Here is a 20,000-nt window from a genome sequence, read left to right as displayed (position 1 = left end):
TACTGGGGCTCCAGCGAGAGGGCGGTACGAGGGTCCCACCGACGCCGAGGGCCACCTCACCTCCCGCGGCCCGCGCCGCGTGGTGTGGTCCTATCGGGTGCGGTGGGGGGGACCGCAGCGCGCCCCTGCTCGCTCTCGCGACCTTGTTTGGCCCTGCTGAGCCTCGCGGCTCCCTGGGTTTTTTTTTCGGACCCCTGGGTGGTCTGCCGGAACCGCTCGACCTCACACGGCGGAGATCTCGGCCAGACGGCCCCACGCACGAAGGGCCGGGCACGTGCCCGGGCCGCCCCGAGGAGGGCAGTCCCCATCGGTCCCTGGATCCGTGCACGCGAAAAGGAAGAGGGTCCCGATCCGCCTGAACACCGGACGGCCCCGCGGTTGGGGTGCCGGCCCGCGAAGGGCCCTTCCCGTCGCGAACGTCAGCGCCACATCGATCAGAGGGCGCGAGAGGAGCGGGCCCCCCCTCCCTCCGGGGGGCGCCGACAGTCGGAGCTCAGGTCCCGGCCGCTGCGGGGCCCATGAGCTAAGAGCCGGGAAAAGCAGGCCGTCTCGGAGGAGGGCCGGGTGCCCTCCGCTGTCAAACGTGCCCGTTTCCCCCCCCTGGCAAGGTCGGGGTACAACAATACTCGGATTGATCCCCTAGGCTGAGCTCCGGTTCTCACAGGCTCTGAAAAACCTGTCCTCAGAAATCTCCGCACACAGTTCTTAAAAGACAGGTCGAAAAAGCCAAAACCCCCCCCTTCAGTGGTACGAACCTGGAATCGCGTCCGACCTCGTGGTTCTCTCGGTCGGCCGAAGCGGCGTGTGGCGACCCCTTCCGGACATCCGCGAGACGACCGGCCATCAGGTCAACCCATTCGCTCCAATGGGGTTGACCTGGTGGCCGAGCGGGGACTTTGGACAATTTTTCGGACTTGGAAAAAATTTTCGGGGCTTGGAAAAAAAAAAAAATGTCAGCCCGCTTCCTCCGGGTTGACCTGGTGGCCGAGCGGGGACTTTGACAATCTTTCGGACTTGGAAAAATTTTTCGGGCTTGGAAAAAATTGTCAGCCCGCTTCCTCCGGGTTGACCTGGTGGCCGAGCGGGGACTTGGACAATCTTTCGGACTTGGAAAAATTTTTCGGGCTTGGAAAAAAATTGTCAGCCCGCTTCCTCCGGGTTGACCTGGTGGCCGAGCGGGGACTTTGACAATCTTTCGGACTTGGAAAAATTTTTCGGGCTTGGAAAAAATTGTCAGCCCGCTTCCTCCGGGTTGACCTGGTGGCCGAGCGGGGACTTGGACAATCTTTCGGACTTGGAAAAATTTTTCGGGCTTGGAAAAAATTGTCAGCCCGCTTCCTCCGGGTTGACCTGGTGGCCGAGCGGGGACTTGGACAATCTTTCGGACTTGGAAAAATTTTTCGGGCTTGGAAAAAATTGTCAGCCCGCTTCCTCCGGGTTGACCTGGTGGCCGAGCGGGGACTTGGACAATCTTTCGGACTTGGAAAAATTTTTCGGGCTTGGAAAAAATTGTCAGCCCGCTTCCTCCGGGTTGACCTGGTGGCCGAGCGGGGACTTGGACAATCTTTCGGACTTGGAAAAAAAAATTTCAGCCCGCTTCCTCCGGGTTGACCTGGTGGCCGAGCATCTCACCGTCCCCGGACGCAGCGAGGGACTGCCTCCCGGCCGTCAGGATCGGGCCCCTGGAAGTCTGGGTGGGGTGCGGGGGGGGGGGGGGAATTGCCCGACGCCTCCGAGGAGCGCTACCGGGGCGGGCCGGGCCCCCCCTGCTCGAAAAGGAAAAGAAGGATCGGGCCCACGAGAGACAGGGACCCGGCCGCCAGGCAGGCCGACCTGGGTTCACCGTCCCCGGCCGCAGCGAGGGACTGCCTCCCGGCTGACTGGATCGGGCCCCTGGAAGTCTGGAAAAAGTTTAACCCGACGCCTCCGAGGAGGGGGCGCCCAGGGAAGGAGGGAGAACCGGGTTGACCTGGCAAAGCGGCCACCAGGTATACCAGTTAAAACCTATGGGTTGACCCGGTGGCCGGAAAGCATACCGGCCAGCCAGGTGAACCCCGTTCGATTCCACGGGTTGACCTGGTGCCCGGGAGGGGACTCGGACGGTTCCCCCCGGGGTACGCCTTCCTCGGCCCGAAGGAACAGGGTGCGAACCAGGCGCGGGGGCGGGGCGGGGAACCGCTGGAACCGCTGGGGGACGGGGGACGGGGAGGGGGGGAATGGATCGGGCCTGCCGGGACCCGGCCGCCAGGCAAGCCGCCCCGGGCTCACCCTCCCTGGCCGCAGCGAGGGACTGCCCCCCCCCCCACCCCCGGCTGACAGGATCGGGCCCGCTGGAAGTCCGGGAAAATATTTTTCCCGACGCCGGAGGGAGGGGGGGGGGGAGGGGAAGGGGCTCTGACGGGCCAGCCCGGGCCCCGGAGCTTGAAAAGGAAAAAAAAGGATCGGGCCCGCGAGAGACGGGGGCCCTGCCGCACGGGGCAGTCCGACCGGGGCTCGCCGTGCGGCAGGCCCGGGCGCCGGCAGGGGAAAGCGGGCGAGGAGGCGCGGAGCCGGGTGCCTACGGCCATACCGGACCGAACGCCCCCGATCCCGTCCGATCTCGGAAGGTAAACCGTCCCGGGCCTGGCTAGTACTTGGATGGGTGACCGCCTGGGAATCCCAGGTGCCGTAGGCAGCTTTTCCCGGTCCGAGCCAGCTCTCTCTCCTTTTTCTGGGGAGGAAGGAGAAGGGGGGGGGGGGCGGGCCAGAAAGCCCCTCGTCGCTCCTGCCGAGTCGGAGGTCGCGGCCGCAGGTCACGGGTCGGGGCGCCTGGGGTCCGGCTCCCCCCAACACCCACCCGGCTTCCTCCGCGGAGGACCCCCGGCCACCGAAGCCGCTGGGGGAGACCCCGGGCATGGGGCGGACTGGCCCGGCCCCTCCCGGCCCCCCTGCGCCCGGCCGCCGGCCCGCGGGACCGCCCCGAATCCCCCCGCGGCCACCCAGGCGAGGCCTGGCCTGGAGGGCCCCACGGCGGGTGTCAGGCTCCCCGCCGCTTGCCCCACCGGGGACCCACGGCCACCGAAGCCGCTGGGGGGAGACCCCGGGCATGGGGCGGACTGGCGCGGCCCCTCCCGGCCCCCCTGCGCCCGGCCGCCGGCCCGCGGGACCGCCCCGAATCCCCCCGCGGCCACCCAGGCGAGGCCTGGCCTGGAGGGCCCCACGGCGGGTGTCAGGCTCCCCGCCGCTTGCCCCACCGGGGACCCACGGCCACCGAAGCCGCTGGGGGAGACCCCGGGCATGGGGCGGACTGGCCCGGCCCCTCCCGGCCCCCCTGCGCCCGGCCGCCGGCCCGCGGGACCGCCCCGAATCCCCCCCCGGCCACCCAGGCGAGGCCTGGCCTGGAGGGCCCCACGGCGGGTGTCAGGCTCCCCGCCGCTTGCCCCACCGGGGACCCACGGCCACCGAAGCCGCTGGGGGAGACCCCGGGCATGCGGCGGACTGGCCCGGACCCTCCCGGCCCCGCTGCGCCCGGCCGCCGGCCCGCGGGCCCGACCCGAATCCCCCCGCGGCCACCCAGGCGAGGCCTGGCCTGGAGGGCCCCACGGCGGGTCTGCAGCTCCCCCCGGGCTTCCTCCCCCGAGGACCCACGCCCCCCCTGAGCCGCAGGGGGAGACCCCGGGCCCGGGGCGGACTCGCTCGGGCCCCCCCCCCTGCGCCCGGCCGCCGGCCCGCGGGACCGCCCCCGAATCCCCCCGCGGCCAGGCAGGAGAGGCCTGGCCTGGATGCCACGGAGGACCCGCGGCCCCCAAAGCCGCAGGAGGCGCCCCCGGCCCCGGGGCCGGTAAGCCCCGTGTCGCTCCCCCCCCCCTCACCCCCCCACCCCCCCCGCGCCTCGCTGCCGGGCACCGGGCACCGCCCCAGAGTCAGCCGCAGCCGGCCGGCCTGAGAGCTGCCCTCCTGTGTGAGACTACGTTGATACTAACCGGCCATCAGGCAGGTCAACCCCATTGCTAGACCTGGGTGGACCTGGTGGCCGAGCGGGGACTTAGGAAATTTTCCAGCCTTTTCCCGGGGCGTGACCTGTTGTCCCGGTGGGGACTTTGAAAATTTTACAGCCGCTTCCCGGGGCTTGACCGGTTGTCCTGAAGGCCCCCCACCCCCACCCCCACCCCCGGGCTCCTGCTCCCCTCTCCCCAGCCTCGGTGCTCCGCTCCCAGCCTCGGAGGCTGCCTCTCTGCGGCGGCTGCATCGCGTCCGAGGACGCTCACCCTCCGGAGGCTGGCTGTAAAGCCTGACACCCACCACCGCCGCCGCCCCGACTCTCCGAGGGGCGACTCTGAGGCCTCCCCCCACCCCCGGACCACCCTGGAGACGACTGCTAAGCCCCCACCCCCGGCCAGTCTAGGGGAAGACTGCTAAGCCTCTCCCCCCCCTGCCCCACCCACCCACACTGTCTGGGGGATGACTATTAAGCCTCCCCCCCGCCCAGCCTGGGGGAAGACTGTTAAGCCTCCCCCCCACCCACCCACCCACACTGTCTGGGGGACGACTATTAAGCTTTCCCCCCCGGAGCGCCCGGGGCACGACTATTAAGCCTCCCCCGGACTGCCCGGGGGACGACTGCGAAGCCTCCCGCTCAGCCTGGGGGAAGACTGTTAAGCCTCCCCCCCACCCACCCACCCACACTGTCTGGGGGACGACTATTAAGCTTTCCCCCCCGGAGCGCCCGGGGGACGACTATTAAGCCTTCCCCCGGACTGCCCGGGGGACGACTGCGAAGCCTCCCGCTCATCCTGGGGGAAGACTGTTAAGCCTCCCCCCCACCCACCCACCTACACTGTCTGGGGGACGACTATTAAGCTTTCCCCCCCGGAGCGCCCGGGGCACGACTATTAAGCCTTCCCCCGGACTGCCCGGGGGACGACTGCGAAGCCTCCCGCTCAGCCTGGGGGAAGACTGTTAAGCCTCCCCCCCACCCACCCTGTCTGGGGGACGACTATTAAGCTTTCCCCTCCGGAGCGCCCGGGGGACGACTATTAAGCCTCCCCCGGACTGCCCGGGGGATGACTGCGAAGCCTCCCGCTTTGCCTGGGGGAAGACTGTTAAGCCTCCCCCCCCACCCACCCACCCACACTGTCTGGGGGACGACTGTTAAGCTTTCCCCCCCGGAGCGCCCGGGGGACGACTATTAAGCCTCCCCCGGACTGCCCGGGGGACGACTGCGAAGCCTCCCGCTCAGCCTGGGGGAAGACTGTTAAGCCTCCCCCCCACCCACCCACCCACACTGTCTGGGGGACGACTATTAAGCTTTCCCCCCCGGAGCGCCCGGGGGACGACTATTAAGCCTTCCCCCGGACTGCCCGGGGGACGACTGCGAAGCCTCCCGCTCAGCCTGGGGGAAGACTGTTAAGCCTCCCCCCCACCCACCCTGTCTGGGGGACGACTATTAAGCTTTCCCCTCCGGAGCGCCCGGGGGACGACTATTAAGCCTCCCCCGGACTGCCCGGGGGATGACTGCGAAGCCTCCCGCTTTGCCTGGGGGAAGAGTGTTAAGCCTCCCCCCCCCCCACCCACCCACACTGTCCGGGGGACGACTATTAAGCTTTCCCCCCCGGAGCGCCCGGGGGACGACTATTAAGCCTTCCCCCGGACTGCCCGGGGGACGACTGCGAAGCCTCCCGCTCAGCCTGGGGGAAGACTGTTAAGCCTCCCCCCCACCCACCCTGTCTGGGGGACGACTATTAAGCTTTCCCCTCCGGAGCGCCCGGGGGACGACTATTAAGCCTTCCCCCGGACTGCCCGGGGGACGACTATTAAGCCTCCCCCGGACCTGCTCCATCTCGACTATTAAGCCCCCCTCTGTGGTCCTCAGGACCACTGCCGCGCGGCCCGCGGAGTGGGGTGACACCCGGGCCGCACAGCAAACCGGCCACCAGGTCAACCCATTGAATCCAATGGGTTGACCTGGTGGCCGGAAATCAAACCGGCCACCAGGTCAACCCATTAGATTCAGTGGGTTGACCTGGTGGCCGAGCGGGGACTTAGAAAATTTTACAGCCGCTTCCCCGGGGGTTGACCTGTTGTCCCGGTGGGGACTTTGAAATTTTTACAGCCGCTTCCCCGGGGGTTGACCGGTTGTCCTGAAGGCCCCCCACCCCACCCCCTCCCGGGCTCCTGCTCCCCTCTCCCCAGTCTCGGTGCTCCGCTCCCAGCCTCGGAGGCTGCCTCTCTGCGGCGGCTGCATCGCGTCCGAGGACGCTCACCCTCCGGAGGCTGGCTGTAAAGCCTGACACCCACCGCCGCCGCCGCCCCCGACTCTCCGAGGGGCGACTCTGAGGCCTCCCCCCACCCCCGGACCACCCTGGAGACGACTGCTAAGCCCCCACCCCCGGCCAGTCTAGGGGAAGACTGCTAAGCCTCTCCCCCCCCTGCCCCACCCACCCACACTGTCTGGGGGATGACTATTAAGCCTCCCCCCCGCCCAGCCTGGGGGAAGACTGTTAAGCCTCCCCCCCACCCACCCTGTCTGGGGGACGACTATTAAGCTTCCCCCCCGCCGGAGCGCCCGGGGGACGACTATTAAGCCTTCCCCCGGACTGCCCGGCGGACGACTGCGAAGCCTCCCGCTCAGCCTGGGGGAAGACTGTTAAGCCTCCCCCCCACCCACCCTGTCTGGGGGACGACTATTAAGCTTTCCCCTCCGGAGCGCCCGGGGGACGACTATTAAGCCTCCCCCGGACTGCCCGGGGGATGACTGCGAAGCCTCCCGCTTTGCCTGGGGGAAGACTGTTAAGCCTCCCCCCCCACCCACCCACCCACACTGTCTGGGGGACGACTGTTAAGCTTTCCCCCCCGGAGCGCCCGGGGGACGACTATTAAGCCTCCCCCGGACTGCCCGGGGGACGACTGCGAAGCCTCCCGCTCAGCCTGGGGGAAGACTGTTAAGCCTCCCCCCCACCCACCCACCCACACTGTCCGGGGGACGACTATTAAGCTTTCCCCCCCGGAGCGCCCGGGGGACGACTATTAAGCCTTCCCCCGGACTGCCCGGGGGACGACTGCGAAGCCTCCCGCTCAGCCTGGGGGAAGACTGTTAAGCCTCCCCCCCACCCACCCTGTCTGGGGGACGACTATTAAGCTTTCCCCTCCGGAGCGCCCGGGGGACGACTATTAAGCCTTCCCCCGGACTGCCCGGGGGACGACTATTAAGCCTCCCCCGGACCTGCTCCATCTCGACTATTAAGCCCCCCTCTGTGGTCCTCAGGACCACTGCCGCGCGGCCCGCGGAGTGGGGTGACACCCGGGCCGCACAGCAAACCGGCCACCAGGTCAACCCATTGAATCCAATGGGTTGACCTGGTGGCCGGAAATCAAACCGGCCACCAGGTCAACCCATTAGATTCAGTGGGTTGACCTGGTGGCCGAGCGGGGACTTAGAAAATTTTACAGCCGCTTCCCCGGGGGTTGACCTGTTGTCCCGGTGGGGACTTTGAAATTTTTACAGCCGCTTCCCCGGGGGTTGACCGGTTGTCCTGAAGGCCCCCCACCCCACCCCCTCCCGGGCTCCTGCTCCCCTCTCCCCAGTCTCGGTGCTCCGCTCCCAGCCTCGGAGGCTGCCTCTCTGCGGCGGCTGCATCGCGTCCGAGGACGCTCACCCTCCGGAGGCTGGCTGTAAAGCCTGACACCCACCGCCGCCGCCGCCCCGACTCTCCGAGGGGCGACTCTGAGGCCTCCCCCCACCCCCGGACCACCCTGGAGACGACTGCTAAGCCCCCACCCCCGGCCAGTCTAGGGGAAGACTGCTAAGCCTCTCCCCCCCCTGCCCCACCCACCCACACTGTCTGGGGGATGACTATTAAGCCTCCCCCCCGCCCAGCCTGGGGGAAGACTGTTAAGCCTCCCCCCCACCCACCCTGTCTGGGGGACGACTATTAAGCTTCCCCCCCGCCGGAGCGCCCGGGGGACGACTATTAAGCCTTCCCCCGGACTGCCCGGCGGACGACTGCGAAGCCTCCCGCTCAGCCTGGGGGAAGACTGTTAAGCCTCCCCCCCACCCACCCTGTCTGGGGGACGACTATTAAGCTTTCCCCTCCGGAGCGCCCGGGGGACGACTATTAAGCCTCCCCCGGACTGCCCGGGGGATGACTGCGAAGCCTCCCGCTTTGCCTGGGGGAAGACTGTTAAGCCTCCCCCCCCACCCACCCACCCACACTGTCTGGGGGACGACTGTTAAGCTTTCCCCCCCGGAGCGCCCGGGGGACGACTATTAAGCCTCCCCCGGACTGCCCGGGGGACGACTGCGAAGCCTCCCGCTCAGCCTGGGGGAAGACTGTTAAGCCTCCCCCCCACCCACCCACCCACACTGTCCGGGGGACGACTATTAAGCTTTCCCCCCCGGAGCGCCCGGGGGACGACTATTAAGCCTTCCCCCGGACTGCCCGGGGGACGACTGCGAAGCCTCCCGCTCAGCCTGGGGGAAGACTGTTAAGCCTCCCCCCCACCCACCCTGTCTGGGGGACGACTATTAAGCTTTCCCCTCCGGAGCGCCCGGGGGACGACTATTAAGCCTTCCCCCGGACTGCCCGGGGGACGACTATTAAGCCTCCCCCGGACCTGCTCCATCTCGACTATTAAGCCCCCCTCTGTGGTCCTCAGGACCACTGCCGCGCGGCCCGCGGAGTGGGGTGACACCCGGGCCGCACAGCAAACCGGCCACCAGGTCAACCCATTGAATCCAATGGGTTGACCTGGTGGCCGGAAATCAAACCGGCCACCAGGTCAACCCATTAGATTCAGTGGGTTGACCTGGTGGCCGAGCGGGGACTTAGAAAATTTTACAGCCGCTTCCCCGGGGGTTGACCTGTTGTCCCGGTGGGGACTTTGAAATTTTTACAGCCGCTTCCCCGGGGGTTGACCGGTTGTCCTGAAGGCCCCCCACCCCACCCCCTCCCGGGCTCCTGCTCCCCTCTCCCCAGTCTCGGTGCTCCGCTCCCAGCCTCGGAGGCTGCCTCTCTGCGGCGGCTGCATCGCGTCCGAGGACGCTCACCCTCCGGAGGCTGGCTGTAAAGCCTGACACCCACCGCCGCCGCCGCCCCGACTCTCCGAGGGGCGACTCTGAGGCCTCCCCCCACCCCCGGACCACCCTGGAGACGACTGCTAAGCCCCCACCCCCGGCCAGTCTAGGGGAAGACTGCTAAGCCTCTCCCCCCCCTGCCCCACCCACCCACACTGTCTGGGGGATGACTATTAAGCCTCCCCCCCGCCCAGCCTGGGGGAAGACTGTTAAGCCTCCCCCCCACCCACCCTGTCTGGGGGACGACTATTAAGCTTCCCCCCCGCCGGAGCGCCCGGGGGACGACTATTAAGCCTTCCCCCGGACTGCCCGGCGGACGACTGCGAAGCCTCCCGCTCAGCCTGGGGGAAGACTGTTAAGCCTCCCCCCCACCCACCCTGTCTGGGGGACGACTATTAAGCTTTCCCCTCCGGAGCGCCCGGGGGACGACTATTAAGCCTCCCCCGGACTGCCCGGGGGATGACTGCGAAGCCTCCCGCTTTGCCGGGGGGAAGACTGTTAAGCCTCCCCCCCCACCCACCCACCCACACTGTCTGGGGGACGACTGTTAAGCTTTCCCCCCCGGAGCGCCCGGGGGACGACTATTAAGCCTCCCCCGGACTGCCCGGGGGACGACTGCGAAGCCTCCCGCTCAGCCTGGGGGAAGACTGTTAAGCCTCCCCCCCACCCACCCACCCACACTGTCTGGGGGACGACTATTAAGCTTTCCCCCCCGGAGCGCCCGGGGGACGACTATTAAGCCTTCCCCCGGACTGCCCGGGGGACGACTGCGAAGCCTCCCGCTCAGCCTGGGGGAAGACTGTTAAGCCTCCCCCCCACCCACCCTGTCTGGGGGACGACTATTAAGCTTTCCCCTCCGGAGCGCCCGGGGGACGACTATTAAGCCTCCCCCGGACTGCCCGGGGGATGACTGCGAAGCCTCCCGCTTTGCCTGGGGGAAGACTGTTAAGCCTCCCCCCCCACCCACCCACCCACACTGTCTGGGGGACGACTGTTAAGCTTTCCCCCCCGGAGCGCCCGGGGGACGACTATTAAGCCTCCCCCGGACTGCCCGGGGGACGACTGCGAAGCCTCCCGCTCAGCCTGGGGGAAGAGTGTTAAGCCTCCCCCCCCCCCACCCACCCACACTGTCCGGGGGACGACTATTAAGCTTTCCCCCCCGGAGCGCCCGGGGGACGACTATTAAGCCTTCCCCCGGACTGCCCGGGGGACGACTGCGAAGCCTCCCGCTCAGCCTGGGGGAAGACTGTTAAGCCTCCCCCCCACCCACCCTGTCTGGGGGACGACTATTAAGCTTTCCCCTCCGGAGCGCCCGGGGGACGACTATTAAGCCTTCCCCCGGACTGCCCGGGGGACGACTATTAAGCCTCCCCCGGACCTGCTCCATCTCGACTATTAAGCCCCCCTCTGTGGTCCTCAGGACCACTGCCGCGCGGCCCGCGGAGTGGGGTGACACCCGGGCCGCACAGCAAACCGGCCACCAGGTCAACCCATTGAATCCAATGGGTTGACCTGGTGGCCGGAAATCAAACCGGCCACCAGGTCAACCCATTAGATTCAGTGGGTTGACCTGGTGGCCGAGCGGGGACTTAGAAAATTTTACAGCCGCTTCCCCGGGGGTTGACCTGTTGTCCCGGTGGGGACTTTGAAATTTTTACAGCCGCTTCCCCGGGGGTTGACCGGTTGTCCTGAAGGCCCCCCACCCCACCCCCTCCCGGGCTCCTGCTCCCCTCTCCCCAGTCTCGGTGCTCCGCTCCCAGCCTCGGAGGCTGCCTCTCTGCGGCGGCTGCATCGCGTCCGAGGACGCTCACCCTCCGGAGGCTGGCTGTAAAGCCTGACACCCACCGCCGCCGCCGCCCCGACTCTCCGAGGGGCGACTCTGAGGCCTCCCCCCACCCCCGGACCACCCTGGAGACGACTGCTAAGCCCCCACCCCCGGCCAGTCTAGGGGAAGACTGCTAAGCCTCTCCCCCCCCTGCCCCACCCACCCACACTGTCTGGGGGATGACTATTAAGCCTCCCCCCCGCCCAGCCTGGGGGAAGACTGTTAAGCCTCCCCCCCACCCACCCTGTCTGGGGGACGACTATTAAGCTTCCCCCCCGCCGGAGCGCCCGGGGGACGACTATTAAGCCTTCCCCCGGACTGCCCGGCGGACGACTGCGAAGCCTCCCGCTCAGCCTGGGGGAAGACTGTTAAGCCTCCCCCCCACCCACCCTGTCTGGGGGACGACTATTAAGCTTTCCCCTCCGGAGCGCCCGGGGGACGACTATTAAGCCTCCCCCGGACTGCCCGGGGGATGACTGCGAAGCCTCCCGCTTTGCCTGGGGGAAGACTGTTAAGCCTCCCCCCCCACCCACCCACCCACACTGTCTGGGGGACGACTGTTAAGCTTTCCCCCCCGGAGCGCCCGGGGGACGACTATTAAGCCTCCCCCGGACTGCCCGGGGGACGACTGCGAAGCCTCCCGCTCAGCCTGGGGGAAGACTGTTAAGCCTCCCCCCCACCCACCCACCCACACTGTCCGGGGGACGACTATTAAGCTTTCCCCCCCGGAGCGCCCGGGGGACGACTATTAAGCCTTCCCCCGGACTGCCCGGGGGACGACTGCGAAGCCTCCCGCTCAGCCTGGGGGAAGACTGTTAAGCCTCCCCCCCACCCACCCTGTCTGGGGGACGACTATTAAGCTTTCCCCTCCGGAGCGCCCGGGGGACGACTATTAAGCCTTCCCCCGGACTGCCCGGGGGACGACTATTAAGCCTCCCCCGGACCTGCTCCATCTCGACTATTAAGCCCCCCTCTGTGGTCCTCAGGACCACTGCCGCGCGGCCCGCGGAGTGGGGTGACACCCGGGCCGCACAGCAAACCGGCCACCAGGTCAACCCATTGAATCCAATGGGTTGACCTGGTGGCCGGAAATCAAACCGGCCACCAGGTCAACCCATTAGATTCAGTGGGTTGACCTGGTGGCCGAGCGGGGACTTAGAAAATTTTACAGCCGCTTCCCCGGGGGTTGACCTGTTGTCCCGGTGGGGACTTTGAAATTTTTACAGCCGCTTCCCCGGGGGTTGACCGGTTGTCCTGAAGGCCCCCCACCCCACCCCCTCCCGGGCTCCTGCTCCCCTCTCCCCAGTCTCGGTGCTCCGCTCCCAGCCTCGGAGGCTGCCTCTCTGCGGCGGCTGCATCGCGTCCGAGGACGCTCACCCTCCGGAGGCTGGCTGTAAAGCCTGACACCCACCGCCGCCGCCGCCCCGACTCTCCGAGGGGCGACTCTGAGGCCTCCCCCCACCCCCGGACCACCCTGGAGACGACTGCTAAGCCCCCACCCCCGGCCAGTCTAGGGGAAGACTGCTAAGCCTCTCCCCCCCCTGCCCCACCCACCCACACTGTCTGGGGGATGACTATTAAGCCTCCCCCCCGCCCAGCCTGGGGGAAGACTGTTAAGCCTCCCCCCCACCCACCCTGTCTGGGGGACGACTATTAAGCTTCCCCCCCGCCGGAGCGCCCGGGGGACGACTATTAAGCCTTCCCCCGGACTGCCCGGCGGACGACTGCGAAGCCTCCCGCTCAGCCTGGGGGAAGACTGTTAAGCCTCCCCCCCACCCACCCTGTCTGGGGGACGACTATTAAGCTTTCCCCTCCGGAGCGCCCGGGGGACGACTATTAAGCCTCCCCCGGACTGCCCGGGGGATGACTGCGAAGCCTCCCGCTTTGCCTGGGGGAAGACTGTTAAGCCTCCCCCCCCACCCACCCACCCACACTGTCTGGGGGACGACTGTTAAGCTTTCCCCCCCGGAGCGCCCGGGGGACGACTATTAAGCCTCCCCCGGACTGCCCGGGGGACGACTGCGAAGCCTCCCGCTCAGCCTGGGGGAAGACTGTTAAGCCTCCCCCCCACCCACCCACCCACACTGTCCGGGGGACGACTATTAAGCTTTCCCCCCCGGAGCGCCCGGGGGACGACTATTAAGCCTTCCCCCGGACTGCCCGGGGGACGACTGCGAAGCCTCCCGCTCAGCCTGGGGGAAGACTGTTAAGCCTCCCCCCCACCCACCCTGTCTGGGGGACGACTATTAAGCTTTCCCCTCCGGAGCGCCCGGGGGACGACTATTAAGCCTTCCCCCGGACTGCCCGGGGGACGACTATTAAGCCTCCCCCGGACCTGCTCCATCTCGACTATTAAGCCCCCCTCTGTGGTCCTCAGGACCACTGCCGCGCGGCCCGCGGAGTGGGGTGACACCCGGGCCGCACAGCAAACCGGCCACCAGGTCAACCCATTGAATCCAATGGGTTGACCTGGTGGCCGGAAATCAAACCGGCCACCAGGTCAACCCATTAGATTCAGTGGGTTGACCTGGTGGCCGAGCGGGGACTTAGAAAATTTTACAGCCGCTTCCCCGGGGGTTGACCTGTTGTCCCGGTGGGGACTTTGAAATTTTTACAGCCGCTTCCCCGGGGGTTGACCGGTTGTCCTGAAGGCCCCCCACCCCACCCCCTCCCGGGCTCCTGCTCCCCTCTCCCCAGTCTCGGTGCTCCGCTCCCAGCCTCGGAGGCTGCCTCTCTGCGGCGGCTGCATCGCGTCCGAGGACGCTCACCCTCCGGAGGCTGGCTGTAAAGCCTGACACCCACCGCCGCCGCCGCCCCGACTCTCCGAGGGGCGACTCTGAGGCCTCCCCCCACCCCCGGACCACCCTGGAGACGACTGCTAAGCCCCCACCCCCGGCCAGTCTAGGGGAAGACTGCTAAGCCTCTCCCCCCCCTGCCCCACCCACCCACACTGTCTGGGGGATGACTATTAAGCCTCCCCCCCGCCCAGCCTGGGGGAAGACTGTTAAGCCTCCCCCCCACCCACCCTGTCTGGGGGACGACTATTAAGCTTCCCCCCCGCCGGAGCGCCCGGGGGACGACTATTAAGCCTTCCCCCGGACTGCCCGGCGGACGACTGCGAAGCCTCCCGCTCAGCCTGGGGGAAGACTGTTAAGCCTCCCCCCCACCCACCCTGTCTGGGGGACGACTATTAAGCTTTCCCCTCCGGAGCGCCCGGGGGACGACTATTAAGCCTCCCCCGGACTGCCCGGGGGATGACTGCGAAGCCTCCCGCTTTGCCTGGGGGAAGACTGTTAAGCCTCCCCCCCCACCCACCCACCCACACTGTCTGGGGGACGACTGTTAAGCTTTCCCCCCCGGAGCGCCCGGGGGACGACTATTAAGCCTCCCCCGGACTGCCCGGGGGACGACTGCGAAGCCTCCCGCTCAGCCTGGGGGAAGACTGTTAAGCCTCCCCCCCACCCACCCACCCACACTGTCCGGGGGACGACTATTAAGCTTTCCCCCCCGGAGCGCCCGGGGGACGACTATTAAGCCTTCCCCCGGACTGCCCGGGGGACGACTGCGAAGCCTCCCGCTCAGCCTGGGGGAAGACTGTTAAGCCTCCCCCCCACCCACCCTGTCTGGGGGACGACTATTAAGCTTTCCCCTCCGGAGCGCCCGGGGGACGACTATTAAGCCTTCCCCCGGACTGCCCGGGGGACGACTATTAAGCCTCCCCCGGACCTGCTCCATCTCGACTATTAAGCCCCCCTCTGTGGTCCTCAGGACCACTGCCGCGCGGCCCGCGGAGTGGGGTGACACCCGGGCCGCACAGCAAACCGGCCACCAGGTCAACCCATTGAATCCAATGGGTTGACCTGGTGGCCGGAAATCAAACCGGCCACCAGGTCAACCCATTAGATTCAGTGGGTTGACCTGGTGGCCGAGCGGGGACTTAGAAAATTTTACAGCCGCTTCCCCGGGGGTTGACCTGTTGTCCCGGTGGGGACTTTGAAATTTTTACAGCCGCTTCCCCGGGGGTTGACCGGTTGTCCTGAAGGCCCCCCACCCCACCCCCTCCCGGGCTCCTGCTCCCCTCTCCCCAGTCTCGGTGCTCCGCTCCCAGCCTCGGAGGCTGCCTCTCTGCGGCGGCTGCATCGCGTCCGAGGACGCTCACCCTCCGGAGGCTGGCTGTAAAGCCTGACACCCACCGCCGCCGCCGCCCCGACTCTCCGAGGGGCGACTCTGAGGCCTCCCCCCACCCCCGGACCACCCTGGAGACGACTGCTAAGCCCCCACCCCCGGCCAGTCTAGGGGAAGACTGCTAAGCCTCTCCCCCCCCTGCCCCACCCACCCACACTGTCTGGGGGATGACTATTAAGCCTCCCCCCCGCCCAGCCTGGGGGAAGACTGTTAAGCCTCCCCCCCACCCACCCTGTCTGGGGGACGACTATTAAGCTTCCCCCCCGCCGGAGCGCCCGGGGGACGACTATTAAGCCTTCCCCCGGACTGCCCGGCGGACGACTGCGAAGCCTCCCGCTCAGCCTGGGGGAAGACTGTTAAGCCTCCCCCCCACCCACCCTGTCTGGGGGACGACTATTAAGCTTTCCCCTCCGGAGCGCCCGGGGGACGACTATTAAGCCTCCCCCGGACTGCCCGGGGGATGACTGCGAAGCCTCCCGCTTTGCCGGGGGGAAGACTGTTAAGCCTCCCCCCCCACCCACCCACCCACACTGTCTGGGGGACGACTGTTAAGCTTTCCCCCCCGGAGCGCCCGGGGGACGACTATTAAGCCTCCCCCGGACTGCCCGGGGGACGACTGCGAAGCCTCCCGCTCAGCCTGGGGGAAGACTGTTAAGCCTCCCCCCCACCCACCCACCCACACTGTCTGGGGGACGACTATTAAGCTTTCCCCCCCGGAGCGCCCGGGGGACGACTATTAAGCCTTCCCCCGGACTGCCCGGGGGACGACTGCGAAGCCTCCCGCTCAGCCTGGGGGAAGACTGTTAAGCCTCCCCCCCACCCACCCTGTCTGGGGGACGACTATTAAGCTTTCCCCTCCGGAGCGCCCGGGGGACGACTATTAAGCCTCCCCCGGACTGCCCGGGGGATGACTGCGAAGCCTCCCGCTTTGCCTGGGGGAAGACTGTTAAGCCTCCCCCCCCACCCACCCACCCACACTGTCTGGGGGACGACTGTTAAGCTTTCCCCCCCGGAGCGCCCGGGGGACGACTATTAAGCCTCCCCCGGACTGCCCGGGGGACGACTGCGAAGCCTCCCGCTCAGCCTGGGGGAAGAGTGTTAAGCCTCCCCCCCCCCCACCCACCCACACTGTCCGGGGGACGACTATTAAGCTTTCCCCCCCGGAGCGCCCGGGGGACGACTATTAAGCCTTCCCCCGGACTGCCCGGGGGACGACTGCGAAGCCTCCCGCTCAGCCTGGGGGAAGACTGTTAAGCCTCCCCCCCACCCACCCTGTCTGGGGGACGACTATTAAGCTTTCCCCTCCGGAGCGCCCGGGGGACGACTATTAAGCCTTCCCCCGGACTGCCCGGGGGACGACTATTAAGCCTCCCCCGGACCTGCTCCATCTCGACTATTAAGCCCCCCTCTGTGGTCCTCAGGACCACTGCCGCGCGGCCCGCGGAGTGGGGTGACACCCGGGCCGCACAGCAAACCGGCCACCAGGTCAACCCATTGAATCCAATGGGTTGACCTGGTGGCCGGAAATCAAACCGGCCACCAGGTCAACCCATTAGATTCAGTGGGTTGACCTGGTGGCCGAGCGGGGACTTAGAAAATTTTACAGCCGCTTCCCCGGGGGTTGACCTGTTGTCCCGGTGGGGACTTTGAAATTTTTACAGCCGCTTCCCCGGGGGTTGACCGGTTGTCCTGAAGGCCCCCCACCCCACCCCCTCCCGGGCTCCTGCTCCCCTCTCCCCAGTCTCGGTGCTCCGCTCCCAGCCTCGGAGGCTGCCTCTCTGCGGCGGCTGCATCGCGTCCGAGGACGCTCACCCTCCGGAGGCTGGCTGTAAAGCCTGACACCCACCGCCGCCGCCGCCCCGACTCTCCGAGGGGCGACTCTGAGGCCTCCCCCCACCCCCGGACCACCCTGGAGACGACTGCTAAGCCCCCACCCCCGGCCAGTCTAGGGGAAGACTGCTAAGCCTCTCCCCCCCCTGCCCCACCCACCCACACTGTCTGGGGGATGACTATTAAGCCTCCCCCCCGCCCAGCCTGGGGGAAGACTGTTAAGCCTCCCCCCCACCCACCCTGTCTGGGGGACGACTATTAAGCTTCCCCCCCGCCGGAGCGCCCGGGGGACGACTATTAAGCCTTCCCCCGGACTGCCCGGCGGACGACTGCGAAGCCTCCCGCTCAGCCTGGGGGAAGACTGTTAAGCCTCCCCCCCACCCACCCTGTCTGGGGGACGACTATTAAGCTTTCCCCTCCGGAGCGCCCGGGGGACGACTATTAAGCCTCCCCCGGACTGCCCGGGGGATGACTGCGAAGCCTCCCGCTTTGCCTGGGGGAAGACTGTTAAGCCTCCCCCCCCACCCACCCACCCACACTGTCTGGGGGACGACTGTTAAGCTTTCCCCCCCGGAGCGCCCGGGGGACGACTATTAAGCCTCCCCCGGACTGCCCGGGGGACGACTGCGAAGCCTCCCGCTCAGCCTGGGGGAAGACTGTTAAGCCTCCCCCCCACCCACCCACCCACACTGTCCGGGGGACGACTATTAAGCTTTCCCCCCCGGAGCGCCCGGGGGACGACTATTAAGCCTTCCCCCGGACTGCCCGGGGGACGACTGCGAAGCCTCCCGCTCAGCCTGGGGGAAGACTGTTAAGCCTCCCCCCCACCCACCCTGTCTGGGGGACGACTATTAAGCTTTCCCCTCCGGAGCGCCCGGGGGACGACTATTAAGCCTTCCCCCGGACTGCCCGGGGGACGACTATTAAGCCTCCCCCGGACCTGCTCCATCTCGACTATTAAGCCCCCCTCTGTGGTCCTCAGGACCACTGCCGCGCGGCCCGCGGAGTGGGGTGACACCCGGGCCGCACAGCAAACCGGCCACCAGGTCAACCCATTGAATCCAATGGGTTGACCTGGTGGCCGGAAATCAAACCGGCCACCAGGTCAACCCATTAGATTCAGTGGGTTGACCTGGTGGCCGAGCGGGGACTTAGAAAATTTTACAGCCGCTTCCCCGGGGGTTGACCTGTTGTCCCGGTGGGGACTTTGAAATTTTTACAGCCGCTTCCCCGGGGGTTGACCGGTTGTCCTGAAGGCCCCCCACCCCACCCCCTCCCGGGCTCCTGCTCCCCTCTCCCCAGTCTCGGTGCTCCGCTCCCAGCCTCGGAGGCTGCCTCTCTGCGGCGGCTGCATCGCGTCCGAGGACGCTCACCCTCCGGAGGCTGGCTGTAAAGCCTGACACCCACCGCCGCCGCCGCCCCGACTCTCCGAGGGGCGACTCTGAGGCCTCCCCCCACCCCCGGACCACCCTGGAGACGACTGCTAAGCCCCCACCCCCGGCCAGTCTAGGGGAAGACTGCTAAGCCTCTCCCCCCCCTGCCCCACCCACCCACACTGTCTGGGGGATGACTATTAAGCCTCCCCCCCGCCCAGCCTGGGGGAAGACTGTTAAGCCTCCCCCCCACCCACCCTGTCTGGGGGACGACTATTAAGCTTCCCCCCCGCCGGAGCGCCCGGGGGACGACTATTAAGCCTTCCCCCGGACTGCCCGGCGGACGACTGCGAAGCCTCCCGCTCAGCCTGGGGGAAGACTGTTAAGCCTCCCCCCCACCCACCCTGTCTGGGGGACGACTATTAAGCTTTCCCCTCCGGAGCGCCCGGGGGACGACTATTAAGCCTCCCCCGGACTGCCCGGGGGATGACTGCGAAGCCTCCCGCTTTGCCTGGGGGAAGACTGTTAAGCCTCCCCCCCCACCCACCCACCCACACTGTCTGGGGGACGACTGTTAAGCTTTCCCCCCCGGAGCGCCCGGGGGACGACTATTAAGCCTCCCCCGGACTGCCCGGGGGACGACTGCGAAGCCTCCCGCTCAGCCTGGGGGAAGACTGTTAAGCCTCCCCCCCACCCACCCACCCACACTGTCCGGGGGACGACTATTAAGCTTTCCCCCCCGGAGCGCCCGGGGGACGACTATTAAGCCTTCCCCCGGACTGCCCGGGGGACGACTGCGAAGCCTCCCGCTCAGCCTGGGGGAAGACTGTTAAGCCTCCCCCCCACCCACCCTGTCTGGGGGACGACTATTAAGCTTTCCCCTCCGGAGCGCCCGGGGGACGACTATTAAGCCTTCCCCCGGACTGCCCGGGGGACGACTATTAAGCCTCCCCCGGACCTGCTCCATCTCGACTATTAAGCCCCCCTCTGTGGTCCTCAGGACCACTGCCGCGCGGCCCGCGGAGTGGGGTGACACCCGGGCCGCACAGCAAACCGGCCACCAGGTCAACCCATTGAATCCAATGGGTTGACCTGGTGGCCGGAAATCAAACCGGCCACCAGGTCAACCCATTAGATTCAGTGGGTTGACCTGGTGGCCGAGCGGGGACTTAGAAAATTTTACAGCCGCTTCCCCGGGGGTTGACCTGTTGTCCCGGTGGGGACTTTGAAATTTTTACAGCCGCTTCCCCGGGGGTTGACCGGTTGTCCTGAAGGCCCCCCACCCCACCCCCTCCCGGGCTCCTGCTCCCCTCTCCCCAGTCTCGGTGCTCCGCTCCCAGCCTCGGAGGCTGCCTCTCTGCGGCGGCTGCATCGCGTCCGAGGACGCTCACCCTCCGGAGGCTGGCTGTAAAGCCTGACACCCACCGCCGCCGCCGCCCCGACTCTCCGAGGGGCGACTCTGAGGCCTCCCCCCACCCCCGGACCACCCTGGAGACGACTGCTAAGCCCCCACCCCCGGCCAGTCTAGGGGAAGACTGCTAAGCCTCTCCCCCCCCTGCCCCACCCACCCACACTGTCTGGGGGATGACTATTAAGCCTCCCCCCCGCCCAGCCTGGGGGAAGACTGTTAAGCCTCCCCCCCACCCACCCTGTCTGGGGGACGACTATTAAGCTTCCCCCCCGCCGGAGCGCCCGGGGGACGACTATTAAGCCTTCCCCCGGACTGCCCGGCGGA

The 20,000-nt window shown here is 67.5% G+C and overlaps 1 non-coding gene across 1 annotated transcript; it reads left to right on the top strand.

Annotated features, from left to right (window-relative positions):
• Positions 1-2,555: 2,555 nt before the first annotated feature.
• On the top strand, positions 2,556-2,674 carry LOC135889854 (5S ribosomal RNA). The gene has a single exon (XR_010562171.1). It is a non-coding gene; the product is annotated as a 5S ribosomal RNA (ribosomal RNA).
• Positions 2,675-20,000: the final 17,326 nt, after the last annotated feature.

This window comes from Emys orbicularis, chromosome 15, assembly GCF_028017835.1.
Source record: "Emys orbicularis isolate rEmyOrb1 chromosome 15, rEmyOrb1.hap1, whole genome shotgun sequence".
Taxonomy (NCBI): domain Eukaryota; kingdom Metazoa; phylum Chordata; order Testudines; family Emydidae; genus Emys; species Emys orbicularis.
This window is presented reverse-complemented; position numbering and strand designations above follow the sequence as displayed.